The following is a 17472-nucleotide window of genomic DNA, read 5'->3' on the forward strand; positions in this document are numbered from 1 at the left end:
TGGGCAGCCCTGTGGAAGTCCTGCTCTCGAGATCACCCTTGGGTAAAGGCATCACCGCTAAGATTTATCACTTATTGCAAGAACGGTCAGCTGACCCTCTCCTGAAAGTTAAGGGCTACTGGGCCCAGGACGTGGCATTGGACATATCTTCAGTTGAATGGGATTCATGTTTTCAAAATGTTAATACTATGTATAAAGAATCAGGCAGTAGATTTATTCAACTTAAGATAATCCATAGGTGGCATCGAACACCGCAACAATTGTATAAATGGACCCTGGCCTCTACGGACGAATGTTGGAGATGTGATGGTCAAAACGCTTCGATCTTACGTATCTTATGGAGCTGTTCGGCACTTCGGGATTGGTGGGAAAACATAATGGAGGTAATTTTCAGTGTTTTGAAAAGGAGATTTGGTATCTCACCAAAACTGTCCATACTTGGTATAACCACAGAACTTTCTGATGGAGATTTTTCCAGTTATACAAAAAGATGGATTATTCTGGTTCTCACTACGGCCAAACAGGTGCTGCTAAGACATGGGTGGAAAAAGAGCCCCCCTCGCTATGAAGAGTGGCTAAAGACAATGGCTCAGTTGGTGTCTTACGAAAAAGTGACTCATGGTTTATTAGACAAATTGCATCAATATGATTGTATTTGGTCCCCGTTTACAAGCTGGCTTTCTGTAACTTGAAGATTGGTGTGTGAAGAAAGAATAGGATGGCTTCCCTTTGTTTTTGTTGTTTGTTTTTTGTTTGTTTGTTCGTTTTTTAAATTATTTATTTATGTATTTATCCTTAAGTTCTGTTATTGAAGTATAAAATGAAATAAATAAAAATGGTTGATGATACAGAAATAGTGTCAAACAAAGGCAGCAGGTAACCTGAAGGGAATGAGAGAAGTTTCATGTTGAAGGATCAGAAGGACTGAACGCAGCGCGAGGAGACGGACGATGTAGGAAGAGCTGGAGACAAGGGTGTGTAAGAGTTACGCAGACTATGTGTAGGTGGTATAACTCTTAGTATCACGAGCTGGTCCTGGGTTTGAAACCCCTGCTGGGTCCCACCCACAGACATGTGTGGGGTCAAGTTAGGAGTGTTTTTAAATTGTCTGTGGGTGCAAAGGGTTGTCTGTAGCTCTGTGACAGACTGGTGACCAGGCCACAGTGTACCTAACACGCTCCAGTAACTCTGCACATAAGAAGATGGGTGGAGTATAAAGTGAAGGGCAGGACTTCTGTACTTCTTTCTTTGTTTTATACTTAAGTGATTAAAAAAGTAAACAGACTTCAAACAAACTGTAACACTTGTTTGTGGGATGGGAACCTCACATCTGTAAGTGGGACACTCGTACCATCTGTAGCACCCTCAAGGATCGATGTAGAATTATAAAACACAGTTTATTCTGGTCTTGACAAACTGTGAGAAATGCTCACAGACAAAACAATAAAACAAAAACATCACATCAAAATCTGCTCTTGTACTTAGTATCAATCAATCAAAAGTCCTTAATTACAGAAAAACAACATTTCAAATACACAAAGCTCGTGAGCTGACATCCAGGAGGGCTAAACAGTCCATGATGGCCTTCTTCTCACTTATCTCTTCTCTTTGAGCGATATTTTCTCCATGTGTGGAGCTGACCACGAGCTGCAGCATGCTTTTAACATGTATTCCACTACAGATTACAGATTACATGCCCCAAAATGTATTTTGTAACGTATTCTGTTACTTTGGATTACTTCATATATTATCATGCGTTTTACAACTACATGAATGTCCTATTGCTGTGTGATTTATTACTGTTACTGAAGGTTACTCTCCACACCAACACCACCAACACACTCAAGATGTTTAAATCTTAATATAAATGAGTAACAGTAGGTGGACATTAGGTAAGGCTGCACTTTCTGCAGCGATCTCGTATAAAAAACTATTCCGCGCGTATATGAAACAGGTCCGCGGCTCCGAACCGTAGTAAAGGGACCTCTGGCTAATACGTCGGGTTCGTGTCGGGCTCGTAGCTGAAAACTAGCTTTACTTTGTTGTCTGGGTCAACTTTGCTAGCAGAGACAGAGAGAGGCGTTGAAAGGCTGCTCCAACGGAGCTTATTGTTTCGGAGGAAAACACGAACACAGTGTACAGTCGAGTCTTAATAGCTACTTACAGCTGGGCTCGTCAGGCTCTCTGTTTGGCTGCAGTGGTTATTATTATATTTACATGCTTCCAGCTCCCGTTTTTGCTCGGTGACAGCTCGTACTTTTCCTTTTTCTCCCTCCTCGCTCACAGACACATCACGGGTACAGCCCATGAGGCTGCATGCTTTAGGGCGATGCCAGTAACAAATCATTTTTAAAAATATTTCTTCACGTCATTATACGGGCAGCGAGTAGAGGTGACATGGGCTGCGAGATAGAGACACAGACATTAGAGCCTCTTAATGCGTGTTTTGTTTGGGTTTCCACCAGAGATGGACCGATCCGATATCAGTATCGGTATCGGTCCGATACTGATATCGGTGAGAAATAAAAAATGTAATTCGATCCATTAAATATCACAAAAGCACCTCACAAAACTACGACATGGCGTAACTCAGCTCATAACCTTAGCACGGCGGAGCAGTATGCGTCACGTGATAGAGCGGCTGTGGCGTGTGAGACCTGTCAGCGTGTGGTTGATACGGAGCCCCTCTGATGACACGGTCCAAAAAATAAATAAATTGTGGCCACAAAATACTATTTCGTGGGCACGAAATGACCACCGCACCGATAACCGTGATCCTTCCCAGGCCCTTGCAGTTGGTTGACAATAAAATCTATCCCGGCGTCCAGGTCGTACGTACGTCTGTAAAGCGACTGGGCTCTCGATATCCTGTTTAAATGTCTCTCTGTAATAATGGTTCCTTGCATTGCAGGCTTTTCAAAATGCATTTGTAGCTCATTCCCAGCCTAAAATCAAACTCATTCATACTGTCTCTGTACATGGTGTATAGGTTTAGCCTAATCTTATGCTTATGTCTCTACGCAGCTGTCCAGGAATTGTATCAATATGATGTGCGCACGTTATCTATTTCGTGGCCGCAAATGCGTAATTCGTTGCCACGTTAGACCCAATTTGTGCCCACAAATTAGCATTTCGTGTGCACGTTATACCTATTTCGTATTATTTATACATTATATATATATTATTTATATTATATATATTATATTATATATATATGTATTATTTATACCTATTTCGTGCCCATGAAGTAGTCTCATTATCTATCAATCTTATCAACAGTACATTTGCATAATGACTCAAACCAGCCCACTGAAGGAACAATGGGCTGGGAGGTCAGTTCCTTAGTCTTAATTTACAAAGACCACTGATCAATGGCCATGAGTACCATTCACAGAGAGTTGGGGAATGGCTGCAATCACAGCATTGTAAGATGGCGAAAGATGTACCCTTAGGCCCCTCCTCGATTCATCTCAGCCCATTGTTCCCTCAGTGGGCTGGTTTCAGTCATTATGCAAATGTCCTGTTTATAAGATTTGAGGAAACCTGCAGTCAGCTGAGACTGAAGACGTCACCTGGATGATGATGAAACGTTTCTCCCACAAAACGCTACGTCCAGATGAACAGAATCAACTTTTGGAGATTTATTTACCTGGATGATTGAGCATGCATCAAGAAGATACCAAACCGGTGTTCTGAGAAATCGTCCTACCCGTATTATAATTTGACGGTGACTTGTGACTAAACCTAACCATAACCTTAAGAAGTATTCCGGATGGGTGAGAGAAAAAGAGGTTCATTCGGCGTTGGTGTTTTAATTAACCTAACCTTAAACTGAATGTTTGTAAAGCATTCCCACGTTAAGCTTAATAACCGATATATGGAGCGACTGCCTCCCCCTCCCTCTCCTGTTGCTACTTCAATCATGAAACTGATCAATGATCAGCTGATCGGCTTTTCTCTCTTCTTTGTTTTTGGCCCACTTCGCACCAGAAAGAGGAAACCAGCAGCTGAACAACAGCAGCACGTTTAAGCTTGATAAGCTGTTGTTAGAATTTATTTAATATTACTTTCTACACCAGGATCTTTTTCTACGCAGCTGACGGCTGGTAACTGTGCAGGGGCGGATCTAGCAAAGTTTAGCCAGGGGGGCCGATAGGGCATGAACAGGGAAAAGGGGGCTCAAAGACATACTTTTCTTTCTTATCCTCATGTCTGGCTTTTAATAAATAATTATCTGAATCTTACAACCAAAGTTTTCATCTGTCCATTACTGTATATAGTAACTGTTAAGTCTAATATAACCTACTAAGCTATACTACTTTTTCCTTTGGGAACCATCTGTGCAGTCTGCAGTTCTGTTGAAGAAAGATGTTGAATCTATTGAATTATTGTAGAAAAAATATTGATCTCTGTGCATTTTTTTTTACATGTGTATTAAATTAAAGTTGATTACGTCAATTAAGCATTATGAGGCAGAGGGTAGGGGGTGGTTCCCTATTTTTTTTGTCCGGAGTTGGCGGCCCTATTATTTAGGTTGCTTAATATTTCCACTAAGTACTCTTTAAAATACCAGAATAGGGAGGATTGAGTAGGTTTAAGTTTATTAGATTGATCAGTTTTGCTGATCTATGAAATATTTTGGGTGCAGTGTATTTTTTGCATACAGGTATAACAGAATAACTTTACTTTAGTTTTGTTTGTTAAACTTGAGTATGAACTCATACAAAATGCAGCAAGATATTTAAAAAACCATTTTATTAATTATAAAATACGCTATATCGGATTTATATCGGTATCGCCAGATATCCAAATTTATGATATCGGTATCAGACATAAAAAGTGGTGTCGTGCCATCTCTAGTTTCCACCGGCATGGAAGCTAAAAATAGAGAGGGCATAGCCTAACATATGAAACAGGAAAATACCGCTGTGTAATCCCTTTATTTCAACAAAGTAACTGTATTCTGAATACCACCTTTTTAAACTGTAACTGTAACGGAATACAGTTACTCATATTTTGCATTTTAAATACGTAACGGTGGTACATGTACTCTGTTACTCCCAAACACTGGCTACCATAAAGTGGCTGGTGGAGACCCAAACTGCACACAACTGAACCCTCTATACTTCACCACCAGAGGGTGCAAAAGAGAAAAATCTGGACATACAGCTTAAAAAACAAATGCAAAAGACCGTTACACCATCCATCCTCCAGCCCAGCAGGTGGCAGTACTGCAGCCAAGTGTAGAGGAAGAGCAAACTCCACCCTCACTCAGTGTTGCCAACTTAGCGACATTGTCGCTATATTTAGTGAGTTTTCAGACCCCCTTAGCGACTTTTTTTCTAAAAAGCGACTAGCGACAAATCTGGCGACTTTTTCTGGTGTTATTGGAGACTTATTTATGACGACTTTTTGACGTGAAAGCGCATATCGCCGTGGGCACCTCACCCGTGCCAAAGCACTCACGGGCGGAGGATAGTCCTCCCCCAGCTGCTATCAGGGCAGGAGACGTTCACACCTATGCGTCCAAACTGCAAATTAAAGCGTGTATGAGCGAAGCCGCTGCTCCCACACTGACTGTAACGCAGTTAGTTCTTCTTTTACTGTGATGCTGTTTTTTGGATCACAAGGTTTAAAACTACTTATAAACACACACTCTCACACACAAAGTAACTCCACCAGAGTGCCTATTTCGGGTCACTTATGCCGGTCCAGGCCCGGATAAAGGAGCAGGGTTGGAATTGTGACATTAAAAAACAATAATTGCTAAAAGAGTCAAAGGAGCTTGCAAAGAAAAGCGTCTGGACTTCTTTAAGTTTACTTGAAGACGTTTCACCTCTCATCCGAGAAGCTTCTTCAGTTCTAAGGTCAAATGGTGGAGAGTCCCAGATATAAACCTAGTGGGAGTTTCCCCCCACAGAGGGACAAAAGGACCCCCTGATGATCTTCTAATCGCCTGAGCCAAGGTGTGAAACTGGGTGTGGGTCCCAATCAGCCAGAGTTTCGGGTGTGTTCATTGTGAAACCTGGCCCCACCTTATCATGCGAATTCCTGAGGTCAGATGGCCCAGGAGGCTATCCTAAATGGGCGTTCTTAAAGTCAGCAAAGAGGCACAGAAAAGAAGACCAGACACCAACGAGGGAGGATAAGAAGGACAGACGCAACAACATTGTCATCCCCTATGTAGCCGGTGTATCAGAAAAACTTAGGAGAGTTTTCTCCAAGCATGACATCCCGGTGCATTTCAGACCCAGCAACACGCTCAGACAAAAACTGGTTCACCCGAAAGACAAAACGCCAAAACACAGACTTAACAATGTGGTGTATGCTGTACAGTGCAGCGAGGAATGCCCAGACCTCTACATTGGAGAGACCAAACAGCCACTTCACAAGCGCATGGCACAACACAGAAGAGCCACCTCCACAGGACAAGACTCAGCAGTCCATCTGCATCTTAAGGATAAAGGACACTCTTTCGAGGATGCCAATGTTCACATTTTGGACAGAGAGGACAGATGGTTTGAAAGAGGAGTGAAAGAAGCATCTATGTCCACTGTGAGCGACCATCTTTGAACAGAGGCGGGGGTTTACGACACCAACTCTCTGCCATCTATAATCCAGTTTTGAGATCCCTTCCCAGACGCCTTAACGCCCACTCACATCCTGGGCCATCTGACCTCAGGAATTCGCATGATAAGGTGGGGCCAGGTTTCACAATGAACACACCCGAAACTCTGGCTGATTGGGACCCACACCCAGTTTCACACCTTGGCTCAGGCGATTAGAGGATCATCAGGGGGTCCTTTTGTCCCTCTGTGGGGGGATACTCCCACTAGGTTTATATCTGGGACTCTCCACCATTTGACCTTAGAACTGAAGAAGCTTCTCGGATGAGAGGTGAAACGTCTTCAAGTAAACTTAAAGAAGTCCAGACGCTTTTCTTTGCAAGCTCCTTTGACTACGATGACCTGGATGACTGAGAACCTTCACAGACAATTGCTAAAAGAAATTTAATTTGTAGTTCTAAATAAATTCTAACTGCATTTACAATGTTTTTTACTCACTTCTTGTCTCTTCCACTATTTTATTTCTCTCTCCAACAACGTAGGTTACAATTACATTAGCCTGACCAATTATGCAAATTCATTTAGCGACTTTTAGGACAGCCAATAGCGATTTTCCTTACTGAGGAGTCGGCAACACTGCCCTCACTGGCTGCACCTATAACTGTTTGCTCACCTGTTCTCCAACAGTCTTGGCCCCAGTCAAGTTCTCTGGAGCTTTATGTATTTATTTACTTTATTTCTTTGAGTTTTCACCGTCCAGTGAAATGCTGTTTGTGTGGATATGCTATGTGGGATGTGGGAGTGAATGTGAGCGCGAATGGTTGTCTGTCCCTGTGTGTTAGCCCTGCAACAGACTGGCGACCTGTCCAGGTCCCCCTTACCCCCCGTCTACCCCGCCTTTTTCCCTTTGATAGCTGGGATAGGCTCCAGCCCCCCCCCCCCCCCCCCCCCCCCCCCCGTGACCCTGAAAAGGATAAGTGGAAGCGAATGGATGGATGTTTCATGAGCGAGCAGCTTCTGTTTGGAATCAGTCTGAACACCACGAGGAGATTGTTTGATTGAACCCAACTTTGGACTCAGCCTTTACCGGTCAGTTCAGTCTGCGAAGTCTGAATCCACTTTGTTTGTGTTTGTGAGGCCGAGGTGAAGGACGACAGCTCAGGGATGTTTCCACAAACATTTCTCTGGGGAAATCTGCCGCAGCCTGCAGTATTGATTCTGCTCGTCCATCCTGACCATCAGCCTTCTCCTGAAACAATCGATTCAGCTCCACCAATTCATTCACTCACTTTATTTATTAAAGATGTGCACACTCAGGGGGCGCGTGGGGGCGGGGCTAAAGTTTTAACCTCAATAATATAAAGTGTCCTGAGATGAATGATGTGATAGTTTGACCTGATATCAATAAAACAGAAGTGAATTTATTGACCTGTGCGGGTTACAAATCTGTCCCCACAAGGACGGGCTCCGACCGGTCGATAGCTGCAGATTTAGGGTCACTGTTCAGACCACAAAGGGTAAAAGGTCAACGAGCTGAACTTTTTTTTAATTAATTGTTTTTAACTGTAAACCGTCTAATCTAATCTAATCTAATGGTTACTGGACTTCCTGACCAACCGCCCCCAACATGTCCGGCTGGATAACCACTGCTCATCTACCATCACGATGAACACCGGTGTACCACAAGGCTGTGTGATGAGCCCTTTCCTCTACTCCAGGGGTGCCCAATCCTAGTCCTCGAGAGCTACTGTCCTGCAGTTTTTAGATGCATCCCTAATGGTTTGATTACCTCTTCAGCATGCCATCAAGTTTGGCAAAGGCCTGATAACAAGCCATTCATTTGATTCAGGTGTGTCAAAACAAGGATGCATCTAAAACCTGCAGGACGGTAGCTCTCGAGGACTGGGATTGGACACCCCTGTTCTACTCCCTCTTCACCCACGACTGCAGACCTGCTGATGGTTCCAACACCATCATTAAGTTTGCAGATGACACCACGGTGATTGGCCTCATCAGTGACAACGATGAGGCCGCCTACAGGGAGGAGGTGGATCGTCTGGCTGAGCGGTGCGACACAAACAACCTGCTGCTTAACACCGAGAAGACCAAGGAGCTCATCGTGGACTACAGGAGGAATGCTGACCCACATCCACCCATCCACATTAAGGGGACGGCTGTGGAGCGTGTGAGCAGCTTCAAGTTCCTGGGAGTCCACATCTCCGAGGATCTCACCTGGACGACCAACTGCTCCAAGCTGGTCAAGAAGGCTCACCAGCGCCTCTTCTTCTTGAGGACTCTGAGGAAGAACCACCTGTCCTCAGACATCCTGGTGAACTTCTATCGCTGCACCATCGAGAGCATCCTGACCAACTGTATAACAGTCTGGCACGGGAACTGCTCTGCCTCGGACCGGAAGGCGTTGCAGAGGCGTGAAAACTGCCCAGCACATCGCCGGAGCACCACTTCCTGCCATAAAAGACATCTACAGGAAGCGGTGTCTGAAAAGGGCTGGGAAAATCATCAGAGACCCCAGTCACCCATCACATGGACTCTTCACCCTCCTGCCCTCTGGGAGGCGCTACAGGAGCCTCCGGACTAAGACCACCAGGTACCGGAACAGCTTCTTCCCCACAGCTGTCAGACTCCTGAACTCTGCCTCCTGACATCTGACCCACGTTAACACATGGACTGAACATACACACACCCACAATGGACAACTGTACCCTCAAACACACAATAATAACATGGACTGAACCACCACTCACAACCACTAGCACTTTATATAGATACTGTAGAAATTATCCACATATCTAATTTATCTTAACTGCACTACTGTATAGCTCTGTAAATAATCATTCTGTACACACGATAATTTTTAATCCTACAACTGTTTATAACCTGCATAGTTCCCATTTCTGTATAGCTGTATATCTCAGATTTCTGTAAAGTTATTTATTTCATATTCTGTACAGTTTTTCATATTTATATCCTGTTCATAGCCTGTACATAGCTTGTACTCACTACAGCCTGTACATACTTATAGTTATAGAATATTCACAACATACCTCATACCGTGTACATTATAACATACCATAATAGACCCATTTCTGTAATATACTTACATATCTATATTATTGCTAATATATATTGTAATATATCTATATCACTAAAGCACTTCTGGATGGATGCAAACTGCATTTCGTTGCCCTGTACCTGTGCATGTGCAATGACAATAAAGTTGAATTCTATTCTATTCTATTCTATTCTAATCAGCCTGTCTCGTGTGTTTGGAGTCTGCAGTGCTTTTCCAAAAGCTGCTTTGCCGTCAGTTTTCTCACTTTAAAGACTCTCTCACTCTGCAGAGGGCCGATGATGCACGAGGACAGTTTTAAACGATAAATATTCTTGGTTTTAATTTGGACTCCTTCTGTCCTACCAGGGGAATGAAAGCATTGTATTTCTCCTCTGATCTATCGCTGACAGTCTACTTTAAGTTCAGGGTTCTGTTTGTTCATTGGCTCTGGGTACAAACAAATGTCTTGGTTATTTAAATGTTTAATTACATCTACAGCAAGGTCAGAACATGTTCTCATCCCGGGGTGTCAAATAATCCAGTGTTTTCAGATGCCACGTCTCACCATCACACACAGGGTGTTGGCTGGTGTCAGTACCTTAATAGAAACATGACTGTGCTTTTTCACATGCATGTAAAGTCTGCACACCGAGCTGGATGTGTAGCATCGGTTTATCACTGTCTGCGTTCTTTAGGTACATAAAAAATAAATTACCTGCGTAGTTTTAGGTCAAGATTGCAGTTTGGGTTAAAAATGTATATAAACTTTATATACATATATATTTATATTTACTACTTTCTAAACTGAAGACATCATATATGAAACAACAAACAACACATGGAACTATGTAGCAAAGAAAAAATGATAAATAACTCTAAATATTTCTTTGCTTTGTTGACAGCGCTGCAGACACTCAGTGAGCTTCATGATGTCGTCACCTGAGATGGTTTCACTTCACAGGTGAGCCTGTCAGGGTTCATTTGTGGGATTTTGTCCTCTTAATGAGGTTGGGACCATCAGGTGTGTTGTGCAGAAGTCAGGTTGGTGCACAGCTGACAGCCAGGAGACCATCACTGAGATGCACCAGCAGCTTTTTAACAAATCCCTATTATTTGACTCCCAGGGAATCAAAATTAACTGACACTCTTTATAAATCAATAATAATAATATCAACTCGTTGATTGACTCGTGGGTGTGTCCCTGTTCTGGTAACAGTGGCTTGAGTTTGACAGCCCAGCAGACCTTTCTGGCTGTTTGCACGTTTGCACATTTAATATAAAACGCTGGTTTCTGACATGAGCTGCTGACAAGCTGCCACTAGTTCTGCACTGGGATCAGTTACCATCAGCAGCTTGTGTGGAAATGAAGCTAGCAAATAAACAAGCAGCCTGTGATTTACCATCTTAATATAAGTTTCCTCTCACCAACATGTGAGATGTAGAAAGCTTAGAGCGTGATGTGAAAATGAATAGCTCATTTAGCTCATCACTGACTACCTTAGCTTAGCTCCAGCAGTGTCTGGTTAAATACAACAGGCAAAATGAACCAGATGCACCATCAGAATAGCATCTCTGAGAAATCACAACCACATGTTTAGCTGCATGTTCTCCTTAAACTGCTGGCTGTCTGAGTGGTGTCCCAGAAACGATGTGGGCTTCATAGATAATTGGCAAACCTTCTGGAGGAAACCTGGTCTTGTTAGGAGAGACGGCATCCATCCCACTTTGGATGGAGCAGCTCTCATTTCTAGAAATATGGACAAATTTATTAAACCCCCCAAAATATGACTATCCAGAGTTGGGACCAGGAAGCAGAGTTGCAGTCTTACACGCCTCTCTGCAGCTTCTCTCCTCCTGCTACCCCCCCAAAAACCCATCTCCATAGAGACTGTGTCAGCTTCCAAAAAGACAAAAAACAAACTAAAAACCAGCAACAAACAACTTAAACATAAACAATCAAAAAGAAAGAACAATACAGTATCCACATCTGAACCAAAGAGTAAACCAGTGAGATGTGGATTATTAAATATTAGGTCTCTCTCCTCCAAGTCTCTGTTAGTACATGACTTAATAATTGATCAACAAATCGATTTACCAGACAGGTAAAGATGCCCATGCATGCAACAAGATATCCAAAGGCTGCCAGCATGCGTAGAAGAAGAAAACAGAGGCAGCTCAAAGTCATGAAATTGTGTTTTCATCTTGTCCAGTTAGTCCTGAGAAAGATCTTTCCTGGGGCGTGAGGAATCATCGTTGCTGACTTTGTAAGAAACCATATTTTAAATTGTTGTTTGAATTAATATGTTTGTTAGAGATAATTCTTAGGAACTGAAATCCAAATGGCAGAATTGACGGACAGATGCAAAATCATCCAGTACAAATGAATATCTGGTGTCTTTGTCTCAGGCGAGAATAACTCATCCACTGCCTCAGATCTATCTCAGAGCTCCTGGTGCTGCTAACAAACCAGTGAGACCACAGTTACTGTGGGTCATGTGCTCTGTGACCCAGACAGGCTCTTTGCTCATTACCCATAAATCACAGTCCTGCGTTCCTTCTTGGTGAATCCTGTTCTCCACACAGGATGATTTCCACAGTAAAAATATACAGTTCTAGGACATTCAGGGTAATTTTACTGTGCGGCACACTGACCCCTTTATAATAAATATATCCTGCATAGCTGCAAAAGTGGATTATCATATACAGAAAGCACATCTGCGAAAGAGTCCTCTTTCTAAGCAGCTCGCTGTGGTTAATTCTTCTCGCCACCCGGGAGCTGCCTGATCAGGCCTTAATTCTGTGGGACAGGTCAGCATGGACGGAGCAGTCGCTTAAACCACCGTCACAGTTAGACCAACCAAAGAGGCTAAAAAGGCTCAAAGATACCAGGAGACACGCTCGTACTTCTTTGCTTTTAAAAGATGCAGTGAAGAATGTATCTTATTATCAGTTAATGTCAGAATCCAAATACTTTATTAATCCCAGAGGAAATGATGTGATCGCTGCAGGACAGTAAGAACAGCAACGACCAAATTAAAGCATCAATTAAATATCTCCAAAAGTTGATTCTGTTCATCTGGACGTAGCGTTTTGTGGGAGAAACGTTTCGTCATCATCCAGGTGACGTCTTCAGTCTCAGCTGACTGCAGGTTTCCCCTGAAGGCCCTGAGTAAATGTGGCTATCCCAGCTGGACTTTTGTCAAAGCTGGGAAGGCGCCAAAAGAAAGCTCCAGCCGATCCAGGAGAGAAGGACAACAGCTGCCTAAGTGAAAACCTGTAGTGATCCTGTAACGTGTCAGGAGTATCGGAGCAGCTGAGACGCATTTTTTCTAAACACCGGGTCTCTGTGGCTTTTAAACCCCAAAACACGCTGCGCCAAAAACTGGTCCAGCCCAAGGATCGGGTCCCCCGACACAAACAGAGTAACATAGTGTACGCTGTTAAGTGCAGCAGGATTGGCAGGATTTATACATTGGGGGAACCAAACAACCTCTGGCTACAACACAGAAGAGCCACCTCGTCAGGCCAGGACTCTGCAGTCTATTCACACCTACAGGCCAGTGGACTCTTTCAATGATGAGGATGTAACATCCTGGACAGGGAGGAACGCTGGTTTGAAGGCGGAGTCAAGGAGGCCATTTACGTGAAAAGGGAAAGACCATCTCTGAATGGAGGAGGGGCCTAAGGGTACATCTGTCACCATCTTACATGCTGTGATTGCAGCCATTCCCCAACTCTCTGTGAGTGGGACTCATGGCCACTGATCAGTGGTTGTTGATCAATGGTCATGAGAATTTGCATAATTATGATGAAGGAACTGACCTCCCAGCCCATTGTTCCTTCAGTGGGCTGGTTTCAGTCATTATGCAAATGTACTGTTGATAAGATTGAAACCTGAGACTGAAGGAGTCACCTGGATGATGATGAAACGTTTCTCCCACTGAAAACGTCCAGATGAACAGAATCAACTTTTGGAGATTCACTTTCCTGGATGATTGAGCATGCATCAAGACATCAATTAAATAATACAATACATTACAAAATATATAAACATCCCAGTAGTTACACAAAACTGGACACACAATGTTGAAGATACACATATTCTGGTCTCTCCATCAGGTGATCAGTGATCCAGGACATCAGAGAGGATCCACCTGCATCGCTGTCACACGGTCGAGCAGGTAGACGATGAGTCTTTCCAGGGTCTTCGTGACGTGGCGAGTCAGTGCCACGGGCCTGTAATCCTGGGGGCCACTGGGACGTGGCGTCTTTGGTACAGGAACGAGGTGTGACATCCTCCACAGCACTGGGACCCTCTGTTTGGACTTTCACGGGAGGCGACGGTGCCATGTGGAGAGGGAGAGAGTGGAGTGGCTGTGGACTGAAGGCTGACTACAGGTAGGGCTGCAGGAGGGGTGAGCATTACCTGCAGTGCTGAAAAACTCTTCAGCTCTGTCCTCACCGCCCACAGCTCCTCTGCTGCTGGTTGGCATGAATCCAGTGATGGTCTTCATGCCACTCCTCTCCTCTCTCATGCTGCTCTGCTGAAGTTTCCACTCCAGCTTTCTCCTGTAACTGTCCTTAGCCTCCCTGATCTTGCCCCTCAGTGACCCCTGAACCGTTCTCACCTCCTCTCTGCGGCCCGCTCTGAGAGCCCTCTTCTTGTCATTGAGGAGAGCTTTAATGTTCTTGGTCGCCCACTGCTTGTTATTTGGGTAACAATGGACAGTCCAAGCTGGGACAATGGAGCAGAAGGTTATAGTCAGTGAGCCCATAGATGTCCTCACTGTGGGGCCCCCAGAGAGCCTGACAATGAAAGCATACTTACACAGCAGGAGCAGATTGAAGAGAAGAGTTTGTCTCCCTTTTCCATAAGTATCGACTCGCCACGGCTCAACTTGATTCGACTGGTTTGCCATTAAAATCGCGTACCACCTAATGGTACTCATCGTTATGGCAACAGGGCTGAGCCTCCCGTGATGTAATTATGCGACACAAACGCTACAACAAAGGTGGACGTGGAGGCGACGATGCACCTGCTGCTATGTCTGTGGCTTTTCATGAGATTTGGGGACCACGGCATTCCCAGGTGTCCCATTCTCATTCCCGGGTTTCAAAAGTGGCAGTTTTGGTTTTCATGAATGAGATGCTCGAAGGACTCTTCAAGTGGCGCCACTTACAGCCAATCGGTGGCCTTCAGTCTGTTGGCGTCACATTTTGGGATCCCCTCAGCTCACTTGGAACCCCGAGCAGGTAGTGAAACAGCACCTGGTGCTATGAGCTAATGGAAAAGGGACTCCAGTAGTCGTGGCTGATTTGTGTTTAGCCACAAAAAATAATCCTGCTTTGTGGTCGAATGTTTGGTGGATGCAGACGACAGAAGAGCTTTTGTTTCATATTAACAACCTTTTAAGCGAAACCCTCAGGAGTACGGCAGATCCAGCTCTGTAAATTAATAATAGTATTGTTCTAATTTAGGAAAATGCCTTTTGACAGGTTTGGGAAATGGAAGCCCTCCGGCTACGACCGGTCGGTCTCCTGCTATTTGCTCTGAGGCAAAAAGATGAAGTGACGTCTGTCTTCAGAGGCAGATTAAGGTTAGTCAGAATCGCCTGCAGCGGCTCCACCTGCTTTGATGCACTCAAAGGCTGTTTGTCTTTCCAGACTACAGTACATCGTTTATTTATTCGTATGTGTGCAGCAGCTGACGTGGTGCAACCGCTCATGATGGCTGTTTATTAATGAGGAGCATTAATAATAAAGAGCTGAGAGCATGTTGGGCTGTGACGGGTGAAGGAGGAGAAACCACGGGGCAGAGGAGTGCGTTTGAGACGGGAGGCGTAACCTTCAACACTGTCAGATGGAGAACGTCCCTCCCTCAGAGGAAGGTCACCTCTGCGCACGCTGAGCGCACGAAGCGACGGATGTTTGCTGTTTGTCTGTCTAACAGATCGTGACTGCTTTGCACTTCTGGCTGATCTTTCACAGATACGCCCACAGAGGATAGTGATTATCATTCATGTGATACTGTGTGATGCTGTTGGCTCATTGGTGGCACAACACCGCCCTGATGAACACAGTGAGGATTTAGGACCTCTCAGGTGAGCCTCGAGCACAGAATGATTGAAAACCAAAGGATGGCAACATTTCAGGTGTACCTGATTTTAAAAAAAGAAAAGAAGAAGAAGAAACAAAGTCCAAAATCCAAATCTGCAGATGTTGATTGCAGAGCCAACTGGTATGTGTTGCTGCCACAGAGGACCCGCTGATAGCAGCAGGAGATCCTCCTGCACCAAGCAGCATGGTGGTGCTGGACCAATCATGCGCTTTGCCTTAGATGGAGTTTATCCTCGTCTTTAGGTCACATTCCCAAAGAGGAATCGTTCTTTTGTAGCATTTTATACAACTCGCCTCAATCACACAAGCACTTTTTTTCTATCCAAGTGCTTCGGCTAAATTTCTTACCCAAGGATATTTGGCATGCAGACTGGAGTAGATGGGGATTGAACCACCAACCTTCCAACGAGTAGGTGACCTGCTGTACTTCCTGAACCCCTGTGGAGCTGACAGTAGCCGACACCGCCCTCATCCCTGCTGTTTAATCTGCTGTAAGCATGCAGACTCAAGGACTGCAGAAGACGAGCTGCCCGGCCAGATGCCTTCAGGTCCATCCATAAAATCCACTCATGATGTCACTCTGCAGGTGAACTCTGGACAGTCGGGGACTCTAGCTCTTGTTTATGACCAGCAGTGGGTCGCTCTGACCAGCAGTGATCTCGCAGCTCCGTCACGCCGTGTGCTGTTTGTGCTGTTTGTGCTCCATTAGGCTCAAAGCACAGCGAGGCCTTAAAAAATATATGACAAAATATAAAATAACATTCAACTTATGTAGATACTCAAGCTTTATATGGTGATCAGCGATGAACTGAAACGTGACTCAGATGGAAGACTGGTACAAAAATAGATGCAAGAAAGAACATGTGCTTCTACGTATATGTTTCTATGTATGTGTAAATATACATAAATAAATATGTAAACAAAACAAATGCAGCACATTGTAAAAACAGATTTATGAAAACATAAACAGGAAGTAACAGTGTGGGCTGAGTTTAAATAACAGTGTGCTTCTTCCTGCTTCTCTTGTTGATATATTTAATATTTATCATTATTATTATTATTATTATTATTATTATTAGTGTTGTTGTGTTTTGTGTGTAGATGTGAAATCATATTCAGCTCTGGTCGTAATCAAGTAAGATTCACCTTAAAACAAAAAGATTTGACATCTTTTATTGGACATATGCTGGAAACAGAGCTGTGTGTGTGTGTGTGTGTGTGTGTGTGTGTGTGTGTGTGTGTGTGTGTGTGTGTGTGTGTGTGTGTGTTGGACCTGCGGCTCGGTGTTTTCATTGTCGTTTCTCTTCAGATGAGATCACATGATCGTTGGAGAGTCCGGTCTTCCACAGGCTGTAATCTGCTGTACAGACTCGCTGCTGCGCTGCGCATCCTTCGGGATGTTTACCATGAGAAGGGGGGGAGGCTGAGGAGGTCTGAGGGGGTCGGCGGCTCCAGCCACAATGATTTGACTTTTTTGGGCTCCTGGCGACGCTATAAAAAGTTCTTGGTGATGTAAAGGATGTGTCTGACAGGCTGCAGTCATCCATGATGGATGTGGTGAAAGTGGAGTGGGATTAGTCCAGGTACTGACATGACATGTGAGCTTTGAGTGTTTCTGACTGTGATTCTGCTGTGCAAAACGAGGATCTTTTAAAAACTCCTTGAGTTTCTCAAACTGAATGAAGTGAGAACACGAGCTGGAGACAGCCATCATGG

Source organism: Perissodus microlepis, chromosome 6, assembly GCF_051167445.1.
Source record: "Perissodus microlepis isolate ML-2025 ecotype Zambia chromosome 6, ASM5116744v1, whole genome shotgun sequence".
Lineage (NCBI taxonomy): Eukaryota > Metazoa > Chordata > Actinopteri > Cichliformes > Cichlidae > Perissodus > Perissodus microlepis.